This window comes from Triticum aestivum, chromosome 6B (genome assembly GCF_018294505.1).
Source record: "Triticum aestivum cultivar Chinese Spring chromosome 6B, IWGSC CS RefSeq v2.1, whole genome shotgun sequence".
Classification (NCBI taxonomy): Eukaryota; Viridiplantae; Streptophyta; class Magnoliopsida; order Poales; family Poaceae; genus Triticum; species Triticum aestivum.
In genome coordinates this window covers 72,159,052-72,183,026 of record NC_057810.1, presented here as the reverse complement: position 1 = coordinate 72,183,026, position 23,975 = coordinate 72,159,052, and the positions used below count along the sequence as shown (strand labels likewise).

The 23,975-nt window shown below is 45.3% G+C and overlaps 1 pseudogene; it reads left to right on the top strand.

Moving 5' to 3' along the window:
- Window positions 1-21,612, top strand: part of LOC123138840 (S-(+)-linalool synthase, chloroplastic-like) — a 55,924-nt pseudogene extending 34,312 nt beyond the window's left edge.
- The last annotated feature ends 2,363 nt before the right edge of the window (window positions 21,613-23,975 follow it).

Here is a 23,975-nt window from a genome sequence, read left to right as displayed (position 1 = left end):
ATGTGGGAATACGAAGTCTTACTCTGACCGGAAAATCCTCCACACCCACCTGCTTTACAAGGGTTTCATGCCACACTATAATGTTTGGGCGAGGCACGAAGAAATAGGGGTTATGATGGAAGACGGCGAAGAAGAAGAGTACGATGACAACTATGTGCCCCCTGAATACGGTGATGCTACTGAATATCAAGAGGAACCAGACGATGTGCACGATGATGCTGCAACGGGCGAAGCTGCTGAAGATCAAGAGGAACCAGACGATGTGCCCGATGATGATGATCTCCGCCGGGTCATTGTCGATGCAAGGACGCAATGCGAAAGTCAAAAGGAGAAGCTAAAGTTCGATCGCATGTTAGAGGACCACAAAAAATGGTTGTACCCCAGTTGCGAAGATGGCAACACAAAGCTCGGTACCATACTGGAATTGCTGCAGTGGAAGGCAGAGAATGTTGTGCCTGACAAAGGATTTGAGAAGCTACTGAAAATATTGAAGAAGAAGCTTCCAAAGGATAACGAATTGCCCGACAGTACATACGCAACAAAGAAGGTCGTATGCCCTCTAGGATTGGAGGTGCAGAAGATACATGCATGCCCTAATGACTGCATCCTCTACCGCGGTGCGTACAAGGATCTGAACGCATGCCCGGTATGCGGTGCATTATGGTATAAGATCAGACGAGATGACCCTGGTGATGTTGACGGCGAGCCCCCCAGGAAGAGTGTTCCTGCGAAGGTGATGTGGTATGCTCCTATAATACCACGGTTGAAACGTCTAATCAGAAACGGAGAGCATGCCAAGTTGATGCGATGGCACAGTGAGGACCGTAAGAAAGACGGGAAGTTGAGAGCACCCGCTGACGGGTCGCAATGGAGAAAAATCGAGAGAAAGTACTGGGATGAGTTTGTAAGTGAGCCAAGGAACGTATGGATTGCTTTAAGCGCGAATGGCATTAATCCTTTCGGGGAGCAGAGCAGCTATCACAGCACCTGGCCCGTGACTCTATGTATGTATAGCCTTCCTCCTTGGATGTGCATGAAGCGGAAGTTCATTATGATGCCAGCTCTCATCCAAGGCCCTAAGCAACCCGGCAACGACATTGATGTGTACCTAAGGCCATTAGTTGAAGAACTTTTACAGCTGTGGAATGGAAACGGTGTATGTACGTGGGATGAGCACAAACAGGAGGAATTTAACCTAACGGCATTGCTGTTCGTGACCATCAACGATTGGCCCGCTCTCAGTAACCTTTCAGGACAGACAAACAAGGGATACCACACATGCACGCACTGTTTACTTGACACCGATAGTATATACCTGGCAAGGTGCTGGAAGAATGTGTACCTGGGCCATCGTCGATTTCTTCCGACCAAGGCTAAGGAGTGATGTGGTGCAATGTCTTGTCAGTTTCGAGCTGGTGTTCCCACCATCCTTCTTCAATATCATGACGCACGTCCTAGTTCATCTAGTTGACGAGATTGTCATTCTGGGCCCCGTATTTCTACACAATATGTACCCCTTTGAGAGGTTCATGGGAGTCCTAAAGAAATATGTCCGTAACTGCGCTAGGCCAGAAGGAGGCATCTCCATGTGCCATCAAACAGAGGATGTCATCGGGTTTTGTGTTGACTTCATTCCTGGCCTTAAGAAGATAGGTCTCCCTAAATCGCGGTATGAGGGGAGACTGACTGGAAAAGGCACGCTCGGAAGGGACTCAATAATATGCAGGGACGGATTTTCTTGGTCTCAAGCACACTACACAGCTCTACAGAACTCTACCTTGGTGACCCCGTATGTCGATGAACACAAGAACAGTCTGCGCTCCAAACACCCGGAGCAGTGCGATGACTGGATTACATGTGAACACATCGGGACTTTCAGCAGTTGGTTGGAAGTACGTCTCAGAGGTGACAACACTGTTTGTGATGAGCTCTACTTGTTGTCCAGGGGACCATCTGTGACTGTATTGATTTGGAAAGGATACGAGATAAATGGGAATACAGTTTACACGATTGACGAAGATCAAAAGAGCACCAACCAAAACAGCGGTGTCCGCTTTGATGCAACAACCGAGAGGGGAAAGGACACATATTATGGTTACATCACTAGTGCAGAACCGGGCATTAGCACCGGTTCGTAAGGCCCTATAGTGCCGGTTACATAACCGGCACTAATTAGTGGTCACTAAAGGCCCCCCCCCTTTAGTACCGGTTCAGCACGAACCGGTGCTAAAGGGCAACCACGTGGCACGAGCCAGCTCCGGGGACCTGGAGCCCTTTAGTACCGGTTTGTAAGACCAACCGGTACTATAAGGTTTGGAGGGTTTTTAGTTTTATGATTTCTTTTTCATTTAATTTTGTGTTTCCATTTTAATTCTTTTTCGTTTGCTGGTATTTTACGATACTACACATTGTACACGTTATGCATATATATATATCACGTTATATATATATATATATATATATATATATATAATTTCTAGTAGAACCAATCATGCATATATATATCACATCAATGTCTCACAAATTAAACCACCATATTAATTAATTCACACATACACACATGTATAGATATATACAATTTCTCCTACATATGAATGTTGCCTTCGGAGCCAGTGCATTAGCCTAATTGGTGCCTTCGGAGCACGATGACAATTGAAAGTGGTTTTCATGGGGGCGGTAGCGGGTAATAGAATTCTCCATTCGGATTTATGACCTGGTCGAGCAAAAATCCCGCTATTTCCTCTTGAAGTGCTTCTACGCGCTCCGTTTCTATGAGCTTCTCCCGCACCTCTTTGAACTGTTAAGAAGGAGATCAATATGCATGTGTATTAGTTGTGTGACTAGCTAGATATCGATAATGGTGTAAAAATTGTGAATAGTGTTCTGACAAGCGTACCCATTGCTGTCTTTGAGATCTGCTCCTTTCGGACGCCATCATGCGAATGTTCTCGCAAACGCAGAATGCACACAGATCAGTCCCCTGCGCCTGCTTCAGGGCCTTTACGAGAATGGAATTTGATCAGATAAAAATTAATCAAGCATGATAATTAAAGAGATGGCAGCTAGCTAGCTAGCTAGTACTACTTAATTACTTACCTTGGGTCGAACCCATTGAAGCTTTTGTTTCCATTCACCTTCCGTGACGCTGATGAATCTTGCCCAAGCCCTGCCCGCCGACAAAGAAAATGAATAAAGGGGTTATTAAATAGTTCATATCATGAAATGACGAACTAAATAGGCCGAGATATATAGTTAATAATGATTGAAATTACCTGTTGACTATCCCATACAAGATGTTAAAGTCAGTTTTTTTTAGATTAGTGAGTCCAGTACTTCAACTGTTCCGGCGTCAACTTTAATGATACACAAGACCCAGTGAAATCTGCATGCACACACGTTTACATGTCTTAATTAAGCGGGCATATGTAAGCAAAAACATGTAGCTAGCTAGTAGGCAAAAACAGAGAATTTGTAGTACAAGACAGTGTGACTCACCCAAAGTGGTAAGGAAGTAGTATATCTTCATTGTATTTGAGGCGCTTCAAGAACTCTAGCATGCTGTCCTCTACTTCCTTTGCATGTTCATTTATCTTCCATGTGAATTCATTAACGGTGTTTGGGTCAATGAACCCAATGCCAAAGCGTCCACCTTTTCTCATTTCATATATCTTCATCCTGCATAATACCACAGAAAAGAATATAGTGAGGATAATTACAGGTAATGATTGATCAAAAGGATCACTACAGCTAGCTTGAGACTTAAATTATAGAAAGAAATCACTTACAGACAATAGCAACTGACGATAGATTTGTCGAGTGCGTCCTTGATTGTATAACTGAAACAGTTCTAAATACTCAACGGACCCAGCTTTCTCATGGTAGTAATGGTCCTTCTTGACATTCACCATGAGGGACACTCGATCTGAAATCTTGGTAATGTTCATGTACCATTGATGCAATTCATACATTCTCGTTGGGAGGTTCTTGACCTTGTCTGGCGCGACCAAAGGTTGGCCCCGGACATATTTCCGTTTTACTTCATCCTCTCTAAGCAAAGGCATGGGCTCGATCTCGAGGAGTTGTCCAACAGTGATGTTGAGAACTTCAGCCTGCATTATATGCTCCTCCGTTATTACCACATTGCCCACCTCGGGAACATGCACTGTTTGCCCACAATAATATTGGGGGCGCGTACTGTCACCTGTTGTTGGCACAACAAGCGAGGGGATCGATTGCGCCGCCTGTTCTCCCAGCTGGGGAATGGTTTTCCCGCATTTTTTGGCAGCTGCTTCTTGTTTGCTCGATCCCGATGTAGACGTGCTCGCCTCCCTTTGTAGACGTGCTCGATTTAACTTCCTGATGTGGCGCTCATAGTCTGTGTCAACAGGCTTGGAAGCTGGTGGTTGAGCCATACGAATGAAGTGGTCAATCGTTTCCTCAGGCACTTTCTCCCTTGGCGGCGGTGGCGGTTTCGGTGCAAAATGGGCTTCCACCTCGGCCTTCGATATGGCTGTGATTTCCTCCTCGGACCTGTCATAAGACCTCTGCGGAAGAGGCTTGAGGCTTGGACCATATTTATATCGCTTGCCTCCGCCTGTACTTCCTGTACTACCTCGACTCGTACCGCTACGCACCATAGCTGCGGGGTGTCTCTTCTGCGATTGCTGAGGCGGCGGAGACGGCTGACGGGACTGAGTTGGACGAGGAGGAGTGGCCTGAGGTTGTGCCGGACTTGGAGGAGGAGTGGACGTCTGACGCTGTGGCGGACTTGGAGGAGGAGGATTGTCCTGACACTTTGCCGGACTTGGAGGAGGAGGATTGTCCTGACACTTTGCCGGACTTGGAGGAGCGGGAGTCTGCTGACTCGGTGGCGGACTTCGACGAGGACTCGGGTGACGCGGTGTCGGTGGCCTTGGAAAGATGATGCAATCCTTTTTCCATAGGATGATACGATGTTTGGCCTCTCCGAGAAAGCGCTCGCCGTCACCTCCAGCAATGTCAAGCTGTAGCCCCGAATATGGTGGGTCCACCACCTCATCAACCAAGACACGAGCATAGCCCGCTGGAATCGGGTTGCAATGGAAGGTTGCCTCGGGGGGATTTGTGAAAGCACAGCCGTCCGCCACCTTCATGGATATGTTCTTCATTTTGACGTGTAGCTCGCAGTTAGTGTTCTCCGTGATGTCATCCACGGGGTATCTACCCAGCATTGCGTCGTCCGGGACGGAACCCACGCTGCTTCTCGGCATGGATGGGCCGGTGCTATCCAATGCTGGATCATCCGCTAGCTGCTGCAGCTGCTGAGACCCCCTTTGATGGGTAAGTGAGTCGATCTGCTCCTGCTGCCGCTGGAATTTGACTGCCAATTCCGCTTGACTTGCTTCTAGGCCTTGAAGGCGTTCATAGTCCCGCTTCCTCTGCTCCTCCTCCATCTTCCTCTTCTTCTCCTCCGCAATCTTCTTTCTCGCACGGGTTCTGTAGTCGTTGTTCCAGTCTGAAAACCCCTCATACCACGGCAGAGCGCCCTTGCCTCGTGTTCTTCCCGGGTGTTCAGGATTTCCCAGGGCACGCGTAAGCTCGTCGTTCTCTCTGTTGGGCTGGAACACCCCCGTTCGTGCCTCTTCTATTGCAACAAGTATCGCATCGTCGGCTCCCTTCAGACTTGCCCTCGTCGAAACATTGCCTGTCTCCCGGTCCAACTCCCCCCCATGCGCATAGAACCAAGTCCTGACCCTGGGGGCCAGCTCTTAGTAGCCGGAGTGACACCTGCATCCTCCATCTCTTTCTCAGACTTATCCCACTTAGGCATTGCCACCGCATAGCCACCTGGCCCCAGCTTATGGAACTTATCCTTTTTTTCGGCATTCTTCTTGTTTATTCTCGACCGTTCCTTAGCTAATTCCGAATCCTTGAATTTCACGAAATCGTCCCAATGATCACGTTGGTTCTCCAGTGTTCCCTTGAATACTGGAGTCTTCCTTCCTCCGTTGACGTACTTGTTCCATTCACCATTCTTGTAGTTCTTGAATGCAGTCGCCATCATCCTAAGAGCAGCCTCTTTGACTTTCTGCACATCTGCTTCTGTGAAATGATCTGGTAGGGTGAAATGTTCCATGAGAGTATCCCAAAGCAGATCTTTTTGATTCTTGTCAACATAAGTAACATCTGGACGTGGCTTTGCTGGCGCTCTCCATTCTTGAAGTTTGATCGGGAGTTGGTCCTTCACAAGAACTCCGCACTGACGAACGAACTTGTCCGCAATCTTCTTAGGCGCTAATGGTTTGCCAGTAGGGCCGCATGCCTCGATATTGTACTTTACGCCCGGCTTCAACTTTTTGTTCGGGCCTCGTTTCGTCCTTTTGCCTGAAGATTTGCTCGATCCGGATGGCTGAAAGAACAAAGATCGATTCGTTAATATATCTTCAAGTCATTTAAAACATGTGATGATCACCAGATGCCTGCTTATATAAATATATATACCTCGTCGGTGTTTGTTGTTTCAGGATCAACATGTTCTTCGTCATTGTCATAATCATAGTTCATGACTTCGTCGTGATCGAATATCTTATCACCCTCTCCGGTGTTGTTTAGAAATTCGGAGCCGTCATAATCTTCTTCATTCTGATTATCATCTGCCCCGCGTATCATATCGAACATGGTCTGTTCTCCCTCTCTGTCGGTATTGTCTGCCATAGCTTTTGTTTAACTAATCCAAAAGAAATATAAAACAATTTAGTATTCAAATCTCGAATAATAGATATAATCTCGAATACATCGTCCAGAATAATAGATATAATCTCGAATACATCGTCTCGAATAATATATAATATTGAATAGTACATCACTGGCTATTAGCTAATAAAGATCGAATACTACAGAATAATCTAGGACACTCGCGGTTCCTCCGGCGCGGGCGGTGGACACCCAAAGAGAAGGAACCCTCACAGGATCATAGCTGAAGTGAGATCCCCGAAGATACTGCCACGTATTGGAGAACCTGCCGCCCTCTAACGCAACCATGTAGCGATGGACGTGCTCGTCCTCCTCCCTGACACGGCGACGTACCACCTCCGGCGGGGCCGGGTCCCTCCGCACCGAAACTGGCCCACGCGAACGCCACCAAACGAGATCAGGGTCGACGACGGGACCCGCGGCCGGGTTCCTCGTCAAGCGGCGCGCCCCTCCAAGCAGCACCTCCCAGTGCCAGCCCGGCGGAGCCCAGTCCCGGACATGGGTCGGCTGGACGTCGTCGCGGACGGGTCGACGGCGAGGATGCGGGCCGGGCATCGTCGAGAACAAATACTAGCTATATGCCCGCAAAAAGTAACATTTTTTTAATGATTGGATTTTGATAACTAAAATTTCTAACATTTCTATATAACTAACATTTCTATAACATTTCTAACAATGCTATATATAACTAACATTTCTATAACATTTCTAATATTTCTATAACTAAAAAACAGAAAAAAATTATAACATTTCTATATATATAACTAACATTTTTATAACTATTTCTATAACTAAAAAACAGAAAAATTTCTAACAATTCTAACTTTTTTATAACTATTTCTATAACTAAAAACAGAAAAATTTCTACAATTTCAAACATTTATAACAAATCTAACAATTCTAACATTTCTAACTATTTCTAAAAAACAGAAAAATGTCCAACAATTTCTTAAAAACAGAAAAATCTATAACTAAAAATGTATGTGTGTGTGTGCGCGCGCTCACCGGCCGGCTAGGCGAGAGGCGATGGGGGGCGCGCGGCGACGGGGACGGCGACGGGTGCGGCAACGACGGTGCGGCGACGACGGGGACGGGGACGTACGGGCCGGGGCGGCGACGGGGGCGGCGACGGGGCGGCGACGACGGGGACGGGGCGGCGACGACGGGGACGGGGCGGCGACGACAGGGACGGGGAGGCGACGGGGGCGGCGACGACGGGACGGGGCGGCGACGGGGGCGGCGACGGGCTGGGGCGACGGGCAACGGTGCAGAGGAGAAGAAGCAGAGGGAGATGAGAAACTGACGAAATTTTGAAGTGCTTTCTTATATAGAAGGCACCTTTAGTACCGGTTGGAGCCAACAACCGGTACTAAAGGTCTGTTTTGGCCAGGCCAAGCGGCGGGAAGCCACCCCCTTTAGTACCGGGTGGTGGCACAAACCGGTACTAAAGGCCCCCCCTTTAGTACCGGTTTGTGCCACGACCCGGTACTAAAGGGGGTGCGCTGGCGCAGGTGCGGTGCGGAAGTTTAGTCCCACCTCGCTAGTCGAGGGGCTACCGCACTGGTTTATAAGCCCCAGTGCGGTAGCTCTCTCGAGCTCCTCTCCTAATCAGGCCTACTGGGCCTACCTGTCCTCCTCGCCTTGTGGGCCTACTGGGCCTTCGCGGGCCTGCATCCTGGCCCGATGAAAGGTTGTGTCGCTAGTCGTATGCAGGCCGCTTTGGCCCAGTTGGCGGGCTTTTTTTTCTTAATTTTTTTTGCTTTATTTTTTTTGTTTTATTTATTTTTGAGTTGTTTTTTGCTGTATTTAGAGTTTCTTTGTGAATATTTTTGCTTTAGGTACAAAAAATTACAAACTTTCTGTTAGTGCCGGTAGATTTCAAATTTGAATAGTTTAAATTTTGAATTATTTGAAATTTGTGTGAATCACTAGTTTGTGAATAACTTAACTTTGAAAAAAGTTTTTTCAGTGATTCTTTTTTCTTATGTTTAATATTAGTGTGTTTTATCATTATATTCAGTTTAGTAATGCTTAGGTTATTTAAAAAATGAAATGCCTTTGTAACAGTTCAGTTTTCGTCGCAAACCCTGATACTTCGAAAGAGATTGTCCATTTTGTACACGAAGTGCATCCAGTTTTTGCCGTAACCCTCTCTACTTTCTTGCACATGCTATTTGTATGAAATTATGATACCATGCCAACTTTCAACCTTTTCTGAGTTCATTTGAATTGCTTTTCAATTTCAGGGTCATTTAGCTGGAAAAAAATCAGTAAATGCATGAAAAGAATTTGTTTGCACATAAAATTTCTTCGCGTTTCAAATGCCAAAACACATAACTACCCTAACTATTACAGACATTCCCTCCTGGGTGTGAAACACAGAAGAAAGTGATGATAGTGAAGCCGATCACATCCCAGATCTTTGGGTGTGAAACTTTTTCTTCGCGTGTGTCCCTTTGCGCCGTAACCATGGAAAATCTTCATCATTTAACGGGATGCTCGGGTCAATATTCACTGTGAATGGAGCAATTTCATCAAACTTTTCATAATCTTCTGACTTGTCTGTCTTGTCATCCACTCCCACGATGTTTCTCTTCCCAGAAAGAACTATGTGCCGCTTTGGCTCATCGTACGATGCATTCGCTTCCTTATCTTTTCTTTTTCTTGGCTTGGTAGACATGTCCTTCACATAGAAAACCTGTGCCACATCATTGGCTAGGACGAATGGTTCGTCTGCATACGCAAGATTGTTGAGATCCACTGTTGTCATTCCGTACTGCGGGTCTTCCGTTACCCCGCCTCGTGTCATATTGACCCATTTGCACCGAAACAAAGGGACCTTTAAACCACGTCGATAGTCAAGTTCCCATATGTCCTGTATATAACCATAATATGTTTCCTTTCCCGTCTTGGTTTCTGCATCAAAGCGGACACCACTGTTTTGGTTGGTGCTCTTCTTATCTTGGGCGATCGTGTAAAATGTATTACCATTTATCTCGTACCCTTTGAAAGTCATTATATTCGAAGATGGTAACTGGGACAGCAAGTACAGGTCATCTTCAATAGAGGTGTCATGCATGGTACGTGTCTGCAACCAGTTGGCGAAACTCCTGGTTTGTTCACGTGTAATCCACTCATCAGACCGCTCCGGGTGTTTGGAGCGTAGCAAATTCTTGTGTTCATCCATATACGGAGCCACCAAGGTGGAATTCTGTAGAACTGTGTAGTGTGCTTCAGTGAGAGAATGTCCGTCCATACATATTATTTGTTCCCCTCCTAGCGTGCCTTTTCCATCCAGTCTGCCCTTATGCCGCGATTCAGGAACACCAATCGGCTTAAGGTCAGGAATAAAGTCAATACAAAACTCAATGACCTCCTCATTTTGATGGCCCTTGGAGATGCTTCCTTCTGGCCTAGCACGGTTATGAACATATTTCTTTAAGACTCCCATGAACCTCTCAAAGGGGAACATATTGTGTAGAAATACAGGACCCAAAACGTTAATCTCTTCGCATAGGTGAACTAGGACGTGCGTCATGATGTTGAAGAAGGATGGTGGGAACACCAACTCGAAACTGACAAGACATTGCACCAAATCATTCTGTAACCTTGGTATGATTTCTGGATCGATTACCTTCTGAGAGATTGCATTGAGAAATGCACATAGCTTCACAATGGCTAATCGAACGTTTTCCGGTAGAAGCCCCCTCAATGCAACCGGAAGCAGTTGCGTCATAATCACGTGGCAGTCATGAGACTTTAGGTTCTGGAACTTTTTCTCTGCCATGTTTATTATTCCCTTTATATTCGACGAGAAGCCAGACGGTACCTTAATACTGAGCAGGCATTCAAAGAAGATTTCCTTCTCTTCTTTGGTAAGAGCGTAGCTTGCATGACCCTGATGTATGCCGTCTTCTCCGTGCATACGTTGCTGGTCCTCCCGTGCCTCAGGTGTATCTTTTGTCTTCCCATACACGCCCAAGAAGCCAAGCAGGGTCACGCAAAGATTCTTCGTCACGTGCATCACGTCGATTGCGGAGCGGACCTCTAGGTCTTTCCAATATGGCAGGTCCCAAAATATAGATTTCTTCTTCCACATGGGTGCGCGTCCGTCCGCGTCCTTCGGAACAGGTTGTCCGCCAGGACCCTTTCCAAATATCACCTTCAAATCCTTGACCATATCATGTACATCAGCACCAGTACGGTGGCGAGGCTTCGTCCGGTGATCCGCCTCACCTTTGAAATGCTTGCCTTTCTTTCTTACGGGATGCCTGCTCGGAAGAAATCGACGATGTCCCAGGTACACATTCTTCTTACAACTATTCAAATATATACTGTCGGTATCATCCAAACAGTGCGTGCATCCGCGGTATCCCTTGTTTGTCTGTCCTGAAAGGTTACTGAGAGCAGGCCAATCATTGATGGTCACGAACAGCAACGCCTTGAGGTCAAATTCTTCCCCCATGTGCTCATCCCACGCACGTACACCTGTTCCATTCCACAGTTGTAAGAGTTCTTCAACTAATGGCCTTAGGTACACATCAATGTCGTTGCCGGGTTGCTTAGGGCCTTGGATGAGCACTGGCATCATAATGAACTTCCGCTTCATGCACAACCAAGGAGGAAGGTTATACAAACATAGAGTCACAGGCCAGGTGCTATGGTTGCTGCTCTGCTCCCCAAAAGGATTAATGCCATCTGCGCTTAGACCAAACCATACGCTCCTTGCGTCATCTGCAAACTCCTTCCCGTACTTTCTTTCGATTTTTCTCCACTGCGACCCGTCAGCGGGTACTCTCAACTTTCCGTCTTTCTTACGGTCTTCTCTGTGCCATCGCATCGCCTTGGCATGCTCTTTGTTTTGGAACAAACGTTTCAACCGTGGTATTATAGGAGAATACCACATCACCTTGGCAGGAATCTTCTTCCTGGGGCGCTCGCCCTCGACATCACCAGGCTCATCGCGGCTGATCTTATAGCGCAATGCACCACATACCGGGCAAGCGTTCAAATCCTCGTACTCACCGCGGTAGAGGATGCAATCATTAGGGCATGCATGTATCTTTTGCACCTCTAACCCTAGAGGGCAGACAGCCTTCTTTGCTTCGTACGTACTCTCGGGCAATTCGTTGTCCTTTGGAAGCATATCCTTTATCATTACCAGCAACTTTCCAAATCCCTTGTCAGATACACCATTCTCTGCCTTCCATTGCAGCAATTCCAGTGTGGTGCCCAGCTTTTTCTTGTCACCTACGCAATTCGGGTACAACAATTTTTTGTGATCCTCTAACATGCGCTGCAACTTCTTCTTCTCCAAATCACTTGCGCAGTTTCTCTTTGCATCGGCAATGGCCCGACCTAGATCATCAACGGGCTCATCTGATGCCTCTTCTTCAGCTTCTTCCCGCATTGCCGGCTCAGCTTCTTCCCGCATTACCGGCTCAGCTTCTTCCCCCATTGTTGTATCATCGTATTCAGGGAACCCATGGCCAGGATAGCTGTCGTCGTCCTCTTCTTCTTCATTGTCTTCCATCATAACCCCTCTTTCTCCGTGCTTGGTCCAAACATTATAGTGGGGCATGAAACCGGACTCAAACAGGTGGACGTGAATGGTTCTTGACGTAGAGTAATTGTGACCATTCTTACAGACAGCACATGGACAAGGCATAAAACCATCCGCCCGCTTGTTTGCCTCAGCCGCAAGCAGAAAAGTATGCACGCCCTCAACGAACTGGGGAGAGCATCGGTCATCGTACATCCATTGCCGGCTCATCTTCATTACACAACACCGAATAGACCAAATTAATACAAGTTCATACATAAAGTTCATACAACACTTAAATGCAACAAACAAATAACTCTCTAGCTAAAGCATTTAAATGCAACAACAAATGCGATCAAGATCGCAACTAAGGTAACAATTGATCCAACAGCATAATGATACCAAGCCTCACTATCGATGGCATATTTTCTAATCTTTCTATTCTTCAAGCGCATTTTCTCCATCTTGATCTTGTGATCATCGACGACATCGGCAACATGCAACTCCAATTCCATCTTCTCCCCCTCAATTCTTTTCAATTTTTCTTTCAAGTACTCGTTTTCTCTTTCAACTAAATTTAACCTCTCGACAATAGGGTCGGTTGGAATTTCCGGTTCACATACCTCCTAGATAAAAATATCTATGTCAACTTGATGGGCATAATTTGTCATAAACACGAAATGCAACTAATAGTTTTAAAAGAGAATATACCACATCCGAATCATAACAAGGACGAGGGCCGACGGGGACGGATATCAAAACCATGGCACTATGTATAACAAACAACGTACGGGTAAGATAATTATTACATGATTAACTATATATCCAAATCACACAAACATCAATTTTTTATATAAAATTACATGAACAAGAGGCTCACCACAAGGTGGTGCCGGTGACGGGACGGTGCGGGCGATCGACGGTGGTTACGACGGAGATTTAGAAGGCACTAAGTAAACCACACCTACATATGCAAACTAAGTGTTATTTTTGACCTCAAATTGCATATAAATCAAATACTAGCACATATATATATTTCCTCCCAAATTACTAAACTCACAAATTAGTAACTATACAAAGCATGGAAGAGCTAATCTAGCAATGAGAGATGAAAGGACAAAGTTGCTAACCTTTGTGATCATTTGAATGGATGGGGGCCTTCAAATCTTGACAAATTTTGGGCAAAATTTGTGAGGAGCTCGAGGGGAAAGGGGAAGAACAGAGGAGAAGTGAGGGGAAAGGGGAAGAACAGAGTGGCTCGGGTGGACGAAGGGTTTATGTACGTCGACCTATAGTACCGGTTCGTGGCACGAACCGGTACTAAAGGTGCTGGAGGGGGCCCAGACTGACAACATCCTTCCACCACCCTCATTAGTACCGGTTCGTGGCACGAACTGGTGCTAAAGGTTAGCCACGAACCGGTATTAATGAGAGCGGCCCGGCTAGCCGTTGGAACCGGCACTAATGTATACATTAGTGCCGGCTCTAATACAAACCGGCACTAATGTGCTGCACGTTTGACCCTTTTTCTACTAGTGCATAGTGGACATATGGGAACTTGACTACGGACATGATTTTAAGGTCCCTTTGTTTAAGTGCAAATGGGTCAATTTGTCACGAGGCGGGGTACAGGTAGACCCACAGTACGGAGTGACAACAGTGGATCTGAAAAATCTTGGGTACACTGACGAACCGTTCGTCCTAGCCAATGATGTGGCACAGGTTATCTATGTGAAGGACATGTCTACCAGACCGAGAAAGAGAAAAGATAAAGAAGCAAATACATCATACGATGAGCCAAAGCGCCACATAGTTCTTTCAGGAAAAAGGGACATCGTGGGAGTGGAGGGCAAGACAGACATGTCTGAAGATTATGAAAAGTTTCATGAAATTCCTCCCTTTAAAGTCAAGGCTGACCCCAGCATCCTGATAAACGATGAAGATTATCCATGGTTACGGCGCAATAAGCAAATGACACAAGCGAAGAAGAAGTGAAGACTTTCTCCTGCAACTATTATGATGATACCATGCCAACTTTGTAACTGACGAGTATGATACCATTGTCCGTTTTGTACATGCACATGCTATATGGGTCAATTTATGATACCATGCCAACTTTCAACTTTTTCAGAGTTAATTTGAAATGCTTTAATGTCTTATGGTTCGGCCCTCGTAATAATTAAAAATAGCAACAATAAGTATTTTGTTGTAAGTATAAACAAAATAAAATAAAAAAACAAAAAGTGTTTTCAAATTTGAAAACTAAAGGCACTAACAGAAAGTGTATAATTTTCCTAAAACTAAAAGCAAAAAGAATTAAAAAATAAATCAAAAAACAAAAGAAAATAAATAATGCAGAAAACAAAACAAAAAACTGGAAAAAAATAAAAATAGCAACAATAAGTAAAGAAAACAAAAAAACAAAAAAAATGCCTCCTACTGGGCCCCCACGGCCTGAATACGACTAGAAACCCTACTATGGGCCAGGATTCAGGCCCGCAGTAGGCTCAGAAGGCCCATCAGGCAAAGCAATAGCAAGTAGGCCCGAAAGCCTGCGGTGGAGAGGAGCTCGAGAGGGGTGCGGCAGTGGGGCTTATAAACCACTGCGCGCCCCTCTCAACTAGCGAGGTGGGACTAAACTTTGGCCCCGACGCGGGCAGCACAGGGGCCTTTGGTCCCGGTTGGTGGCACCAACTGGGACTAAAGGGGGGGGCATTGGTCCCGGTTGGTGGCACCAACCGGTACCAAATGCCGCCGCTTCCCGCCCTTTGGGCTGCCGAAAAAGAGGCCTTTTGTCCCGGTTGGTGGCACCAACCGGGACTAAAGGGTGCATTAGTCCTGGTTGGTTTCACGAACCGGGACCAATGGCTTTGCTATATAAGCAAACACTTTGCAAAAATTCAGAATTTCATCGCCAGTTGTCCCCGACGACGTTGACCTCCTCGACGCCGCCAGGCTGCTCCACCTCGCCGTCGTCGCCGCCGCCGCCAAGGCCGTCGCCTTCCCGAACCCGCGCCGTCCTCGTCGCCACCCCCACCGTCGCCATCGTCGTCGCTAGCCGCCCCCGCTGTGAGCCGCCGCGCCGCCCTGGCTCTGTTTTTTTTCACTTTTATTAGTTTAATTTTTTTGTTCATATATATATATATATATATATATATATATATATATATATATATATAATGTATGTGTGTATGTATGTGGCTATGCGGCTCTGTTTTTTTCATTTTTATTAGTTTAGTTTTTTTGTTCATATATATAATGTATATGTGTATGTATGTGGCTATGTGTATGTAGATGTTCAAAATGTATAAAAAAATTGTTCGGAGCATGTTTTTGTTCATATATGTATTTTTTGTTCATATGTGTATTAATGTTTTCATATATGCAAAAGATAGATTTTTAGAAAAGTTAGGATTTTTTCTGTTCATAGATTTTTTTTGGTGATATTAATTATTGTAGTATATGCAAATGTTTGTATATTCATATGAACAATGCATTAGGCAAAACCTTTGTTTTTTTTCGAAATTTTCTATTTGAACATTTTTTTTAAAACAAGCAATACTAAAAGAATGAGAGGAAAAAGGAAAATAAGAAGAGGAAGAAAGGAGAAGAAGAGGAGAGGAAGAAGAGGAGAAATAAATAAAAAGAGGAAAAAAGAAGAGGAAAAGAAGAAAGGAATAGAGGAGAAGAAGAAAAAATAGAAATTTTTTATTTTTCTTCTTCTCCTCTATTCCTTTCTTCTTCTCCTCTTTTTTTTCTTCTTCTTCTTCCTTCTTGCTTCTTCCTCTTTTCTTCCTTTTCCATATTTTCCTTTCTCGAGGGAGAAGAAGAAAAATAAGAGGAGAAGAAGAAGAAAGGAATAGAGGAGAAAGAAGAAACTTCAACACGAGGGGGGGGGGGAGGGTACCGATACCCCTCCCCGATAACATTATTTTCCCATGTATATGTATGTCGTGTCGTTGTCGATATAACCCCCTCGAGATAACTTCGACATGAGGGGCGGTCGATATATATACCCCCTCTCGACCGTGATAACTTATACCATGGCAGCACCCCCCTCGGCCCTCTCGCTCGACCAAAACTCCCGCGAGGACACCCAAACCCTAGAGAGAAAACAATGTTGGTCTCCTACCCCCTCCCGCCGCGCCCCTACCCGACAAATTAACCTCTCGAGGCCACCCAAATTTACCAAGTTAAAAGAGCGTTGTCATCGAGGCCACCCCAAACCCTTGAAGCGTTGTGTCGAGGCGACCCCAAACCCTAGAGAAGCAGCGTCGAGGCCACTAACATGATTCCTTACTGTGATTAGCTAGCTAGTTCTACATTTTCCACTAATATATATGTATATATATATATATATATATATATATATATCCATCTGTACCATGTTTGAATAATAATTGACATGTTGTAAATATTTGCAGAAACTATGGAGCACTCCCAATACGAAGAAACAGAAGCGATGTTGGGGGACATAATCGCACAAGGAAGTGATCAAGTTGCGTCATTTCTCAACGACACCGATGGTCAGGAAGGACTAGGTGAAGAAAAGGGCTATGTTCATGATGGCTTCGTCCCACTATTGCCGGTACAAGAAGAGGACTATGTTCATGATGGCTCTGATGACACAATGGAGGTACAAGAAGGAGACCGTGCTGACTGCTCCGGTGACCGAACCGAGTCTGGCCAGGTATATATATATATTAGTTAAGCCCGTGCTGACTAGTTAATTGATGCATCCATTGTTTTGGTATATGTACACATATTAATTACTCTCGTCTTTCTTCCTTATAATTTCTAGCCCTCCGGATCGAGCACAACTTCGGTAAGGAGATGAGGCCCGAAGAAAAAGTTGAGCTCGGATGAAAAGTTTGAGATCATAAAAATCGCGCCCGATGGCGAACCGATTGAACCCATCCGGACAAAGCACGCATTTTCTGCTCAGTGCGGGGTTCTTGTTAGGTACAAGATCCCGATCAGAATCCAACAATGGTATAAGCCTAAGGAGGAAGACCCTGAGGTGTCTTATGTTAATGATATGCAGAAAGAAGATCTTTGGACTCAGCTGAAGGCAAATTTCACCCTACCGCCAGAGGAGGATCCGGAGAAGCTAGTTAAAGAGCAATTAATCAAGTCTTGTGCTCTTAAGAATATGGCAACCCTATTCAGGAGGTGGAGGAAAGAGCTGAACAAGTTTGTCGACAAAAAAAAGACACCAGAATTCATCGGCAAATATGAGAAGATCAAAGATCACTGGCCCGCATTTGTGGCCCACAAGACATCGGAAAAGAGTAAGAAGATGTCGGTGACAAACAAGCAAAATGCTGCGAAGAAGATGCTTTACCATCGCACGGGGTCAGGTGGCTACCTCAAAGCCTGGCCTAAGTAGTCCAAGGCTGAGCATGATCTGCTTGAAAAAGGGATCGAACCAGGTACAATGTACTGGCCAGACTGTTGCTGGACTTGGTTCTTCGGGGCTGGCGGAACCTTGGACCCTGTATCAAGGAAGTACCATTTGACGAACAAGCAACTGCAAATACCAGTCAAGAACCTTCGGCACTATATTGATGCAGCGCAGCGAGGGACGTTCGTTCCAGACAGGGAGAAGGACGAGCTCACAATGGCCCTCGGGAATCCTGAGCACCCTGTACGGACACGAGGCATGCCAGGCTTCATTTTGTGGAAGGTTGGTTTTCCGGACGCAGGGGGTTACAAAACCCATGAGAGGAGGAAGAAACTGGAGCAGGGCCAACTGCAGGCGCTGCACGAAAGGGTAATGGGGCTAGAGGAACGAGAAGGGGAACGAGAAGCAGCAGATCGCAGCAAACGACCTGCCGAAGCTTCCCCCGAAGCTACCCCGCCATCTGAGCGGAGAAGCAGCATGGCTTCCACCGAGCTGCTTCAGCCGGAGCATGTCTTGACGGCTCCTGCCAGCTATTCCGTGGATGATATCACGGAGTCTCAAAATTGCCATATTATTGCGCGATGGATGAATTTGAAGGTCAAGCGGCTGTTGGCTCTGTTTATCCTAGTGGACCCGGCACAACTTATCACTACCAGCTGATTCCAGAAGGATATGCTAAGGTGATGGTGGATGAAATAACGGAGGGATTTGAGGACCTCCTGCTTGACCACCCTACCGGTGAAGGGGAGACTAGGCTGGGTTCTGCTCTGAAGACTCCATGCCTATGGCGGAAGGAACTCATCAACCTTCCGAACTGGATGCCTCCGCCTCCTCCTCCTCCTCTGGCGAGTCAGGGCACTCCGCCTCCTTCACCGCCTCCTCCTCCGGCGAGTGACGATCAGGGCACGCGTGGCGGCACTCCGCCTCCTTCTCCGGCGCGTGGCGGCACTCCGCCTCCTTCTCCGCCTGCGCCGGCGCTCCCGAGCAGCCAGCAACCTCCTCCTTCTCCGCCTCGCCAGCAAGGGCGGAAGAGACCCGCCATCGCCCCGGATGCTCCGGCGCGTCGTAGTCCTTCTCCTCCACCTCATAAGCAAGCACGAAAGAAGACATACGCCGCAGCCGCTCCGTCTGCTCCGGCGTCTAGGAGCACAACCAGAGGCAGGAGGTAATATAGATATGGTCCACCTCTCAAGCATCTAGAGAAATTACCGTATGAGAGGACCGAGGAGGAAAATGATACGATCATGCAGACCTACATGAAGGAGTTCTTTGAAGGGGTGAAAGCAAAGAGACATCCACCTCTGGAGGAGAAGGTAGATCCGGTAAAAGCAAAGCGCACTCTTGATGCCCTGAGGAAACCGGCAAAGTCTCCGCCGAGAACCAACTACGAGTGCATTACTAAATAGACATATCTCCAAGCGGAGCGGTCGGGAAGTACTATTAGACATCAAAGAGCAAGAGAACGAGCAGATGCGAAAAAATTGACCAGCTCGGCGAACAAGAAAACCAATCGTGCCCCCCGCTCAATGTGTCTAGCGGCAATTACATCGTCGCTAATGCTCCGAGGATGGTAGCCGGTTATGGCAATCCACAAGATTACCTGCCTGACGATGCACTTCCTGATTTCATGAAGGTGGACGAACACAGATACGAGTACGGGAAGCCTCTCGTCAAAGATGAAAAATCTCTAACAACGATGATGCGAAGATTCCATACTTGGTACATGAAAACCAGCAGGGAGTCTGGGGGGACGAATACTTTGTATCTGAGAATTAAAGAGGAGCACGACCTCGTTGGAAATGATCTGTTGCCTTTTCCATTTGAGGAGTTCTTCGAGTTCTTCAATCAAAAGGCCCTCGATAAATTAACGGTCTTTTGCTACTGCCTGTAAGTACTATTTCTGTTATTAAGTCTCTATATATAGCTCAACTCTTTCATTGCATGTATTTATAATTAATTATCCTGAATATATTATGCAGATTGAAGATCGTCGAGTGCAAAAAACAAGAAATTTATGATATTGGGTTCATTAACACAAATATCATAGATGAATTTCTGGTTGAAAAGGACGTCAAAGAGGACGAGGACAACTTGCTACAATCGTTGATCAAAAATCAAAACAAAGATACCATACTCTTTCCTTACAACGGCAAGTGAGTGTTACTGTTGTGTGCATATTCGGTTTCCCTTATTACTCGAGCGAGTTTATAGCAATGTAATTGATGAGTTATGCATGCGTGCACAGGTACCACTATATTCTTCTGCAGATTAAGCTTGAGCGTGGACTAGTAACCGTCTTAGACTCGAGACGAAAAGATCCCAAAACCTATGCGGACATGACTAAAATGCTCAGCAAGTAAGTTCAATCGATCATTATCGCACCATATCGGCAACTTTTTGTTCACTTCCTGATATCTCAAGTAATAATAATTATTTTCTTTGTCTTGCAGGATTTGGAAACAGTTCACCGCAGAAGCTCCGGGACTGCCAAAGGAGCTGCGATATACATACCCGAAAGTAAGTACTACTGGCTAGCTAGTTGCGCGCATCTCCCGTTGATTCTATAACTATACTTTCATCAATGCCATTTATAATGCTTTATTCTCAGTTTGATTGACCTCTATTTCTCGTAAAGTGCTTGTGGCAGGAACAAGGGAATGCTTTCTGTGGATACTACGTGTGCGAATTCATCCACACCGCGACTTTGAAAAACAAGCGGGGCTACTATCAAAGACAATATGAAGTGCGTAAGCAATAATATTCACAATTTCATTTTATTACACCATCATTTCTGTTGAGTTTCATTCATATATATGTATTAATTAACCCCCTTCTTCAAATTAGACGTGGCAGATGCGGAATGAACTCCTAGAACCAGATCGCATGAAAGCAATTCAAGAGGAATTGGCGGGATTCTTTCTTGACCACGTCATCAATAAAGCCGGAGAATACCATGTGGAAGTTGATTTCAAATGCTAGGGGACTGTAATTGAGAGATCTTACATATTGTACATGTATGTAGCCAGTAGCGTCGGATGTACATGATACGAAAACTTGATGTTCGACCAATTTCTCGAAGAAGGAGAGGTCGATCGATCATTTCTCTCGGTATGCATGACGAACTTCTGTACTCAATGGTTCCCTTCATTTTCTTACTAGCTAGCCTGTCGAGGGCTATATGTATATAGTACGTAGCGTCGAACAAGCACCGACATAAGAGAGGACACTTCTCTATTAATTAGTTAGCTAACACAATATATGAAACATCTAAATTAACCCCCCAAAACCCCCAACCCCCCCCCCCTTCAAAAAAAACCCCAGCCACTGGAATGCTGACGCGTGGATGTCTTTTGGTCCCGGTTGGTGCCACCAACTGGGACCAAAGGCCCCCCCTGCCAGGGCTCGGCGCGCCGGCCACGTGGAGGACCATCTGTCCCGGTTCGTGTTTGAACCGGGACTAAAGGGGGGAGGTATTAGTAACGACCCATTAGTCCCGGTTCATGAACCGGGACTAAAGGCCCTTACGAACCGGGACAAATGCCCCCTTTTCTACTAGTGATCATTTTAGATAAATTCATTCACTTTATAGCATGCTGGAACAAAATTCACGTCAATATTGACCAAATAATGCATGATCATTTTTGTTCTTCGTCTCATATAGGATGAATCGCAAAATGGGTTAGATGGATCATACAAGGAGTTGTACCAAAGAGAAAATCCTCATGGTGATGTGGAGAAGCACATGCTGGAGATGATCAGGAATGAATGGGAGGGTCTGAACAGGGTATGCTTCTCTAGGACAAAGTCGACACTATCGCATAGCTTCATCACAGCGTCACTAAACTTTGCAAGGATGGTCCGCGCCATGTATGGCTAAAACGACGAGCAGAAGCTGCCCGTCCTTGAAGATTATACAAGGCTGTTGCTCTTTTAAATCATGCATTCTATCACATTATATTGTATATATATATATATATATCTAATAAATGTAGTGCATTAGTTTTTGGAAGGGTTGTCACGTAGGATGTTGAGTAACATCGTGCACAATTAGCATATGTGTTCCACGTCACAAGATGATAAACAAACATGGAAAAAATTCAGGAACCGCCTACAACTCCATGCAGTGTTGCAATGTATGATGAGATGCATATGAATTTATAGGAACTGGATACTGTGAAATACTTGTCTATGAAATTGTGAATATATGAAAAGATTGTTGTGTTGTGCAACCTTGTGACGATATGCAGCTAGATCTGGTGTGAGAGATGGCTTACATTTACTTCTATCAATCTGCTCTGTACACAACAAGGCAGATGGGTAAACACTAAAAAAAACTATGAAGGACACCAATCTCATAAGGGCAAAGCAAAACACCTGTTTGTGGGAGACCCACATTGCAAATGGGGTTTTGTTTTCCCATTTTAGGACGGGGACCATACATAGACAAGTGGAATAAAATTACGAGTTGATACCCACATCACTGACAGAAGTATGTTGGTAGTTGCTAGAACCTTCTCCGGTGGGGTTTTTGTCTCTTCAATGACTAAATATATTTTAGACAAAATTACCCACACACACGACAAAGAAGTGTAAACCAGATGGTACACTTAAAATTCACTGAAGTGCAAATATATTGTTGAAGGGATTACGGGATTTCTGCCTAGCATTTCCACGGGTGGCGTCATTCAAGAGGCCGCACATGTATATTTTTCCTGTAGCTATGGCCGCAAGCACAACCACGCCGTAAGAAAAAGGAAAAGGTGTGTCGTTTGTAAAACTTCACGCTTGATCAGCAGTAACTGCGTACTAGCTGGAAAGTGCTTTTTGATCCCGAGCTCATATGCTCTCGCATGAACAGTAAAATTGAAAAAATAGTAAAAAAATTCAAAAAGTCTGAATTTTTTTATGACTAACATTGACGATTGTTCTAACCGCGTGCAAAGTTTCAGATCCCAATGACATTCGTGAATGTCATTTCAGCCTGAAATTTTGCACGCGGTAAGAAATTTTGTCAATGTTCGTCACAGAAAAATTCATTTTTTTTGAATTTTCTTTATTTTTTTTTGATTTTACTATTTATGCGGGAGTGATACGTCTCCAATGTATCTACTTTTCCAAACACTTTTGCCTTGTTTTAGACTCTAACTTGCATGATTTGAATGAAACTAACTCGGACTAACGTTGTTTTCAGCAGAACTGCCATGGTGTTGTTTATTGTGCAGAAAATAAAAGTTATCGGACTGACCTAAAAATCCACGGATGTAACTTTTGGAAAATATAAAAAATACCGGCGAAAGAATCCGGGGGCCCACACCCTGTCCACGCCCCCTCCCCCTGGGCGCGCCTCCCTGTCTCGTGGGCCCCCTGATGCTCCACCGACCTCAACTCCAACTCTATATTTCCGTTTCGCGGAGAAAAAAATCAGAGAGAAAGTTTCATCGCGTTTTACGATACGGAGCCGCCGCCAAACCCTAATCTCTCTCGGGAGGGCTGATCTGGAGTCCGTTCGGGGCTCCGGAGAGGGGGATTCGTCGCCGTCGTCATCATCAACCATCCTCCATCACCAATTTCATGATGCTCACTGCTACGTCTTGAGCTTGCATTGGTTTTCCTCGAAGAGGAGAGGGTGATGCAGCAAGTGTAGCGTAAGTATTTCCCTCAGTTTTGAGAACCAAGGTATCAATGCAGTAGGAGGCTCCTCAAAAGTCCCACACACGTACACAAACAAACTGAGAACTCGCAACCAACGCAATAAAGGGGTTGTCAATCCCTTCACGACCACTTGCAAAAGTGAGATCTAATAAAGTGGATAAGATAAGATAAATATATTTTTGGTATTTTATAATATATATGCAAAAAGTAAAGATGCAAATAAAAGTAGATTGAAAGCAAATATGATAAGAGATAGACCCGGGGGCCATATGTTTCACTAGAGGCTTCTCTCAAGATAGTATAAGTATTACGGTGGGTGAACAAATTACTGTCGAGCAATTGATAGAAAAGCACATAGTTATGAGATTATCTAGGCATGATCATGTATATAGGCATCACGTCCATAACAAGTAGACCGACTCATGTCTGCATCTACTACTATTACTCCACACATCGACCGACTCCTGGCTGCATCTAGAGTATTAAGTTCATAAGAATAGAGCAACGCATTAAGCAAGATGACATGATGTAGAGGGATAAACTCATGCAATATGATATAAACCCCATCTTGTTATCCTCGATGGCAACAATACAATACGTGCCTTGCAACCCTTTCTGTCACTGGGTAAGGACACCGCAAGATTG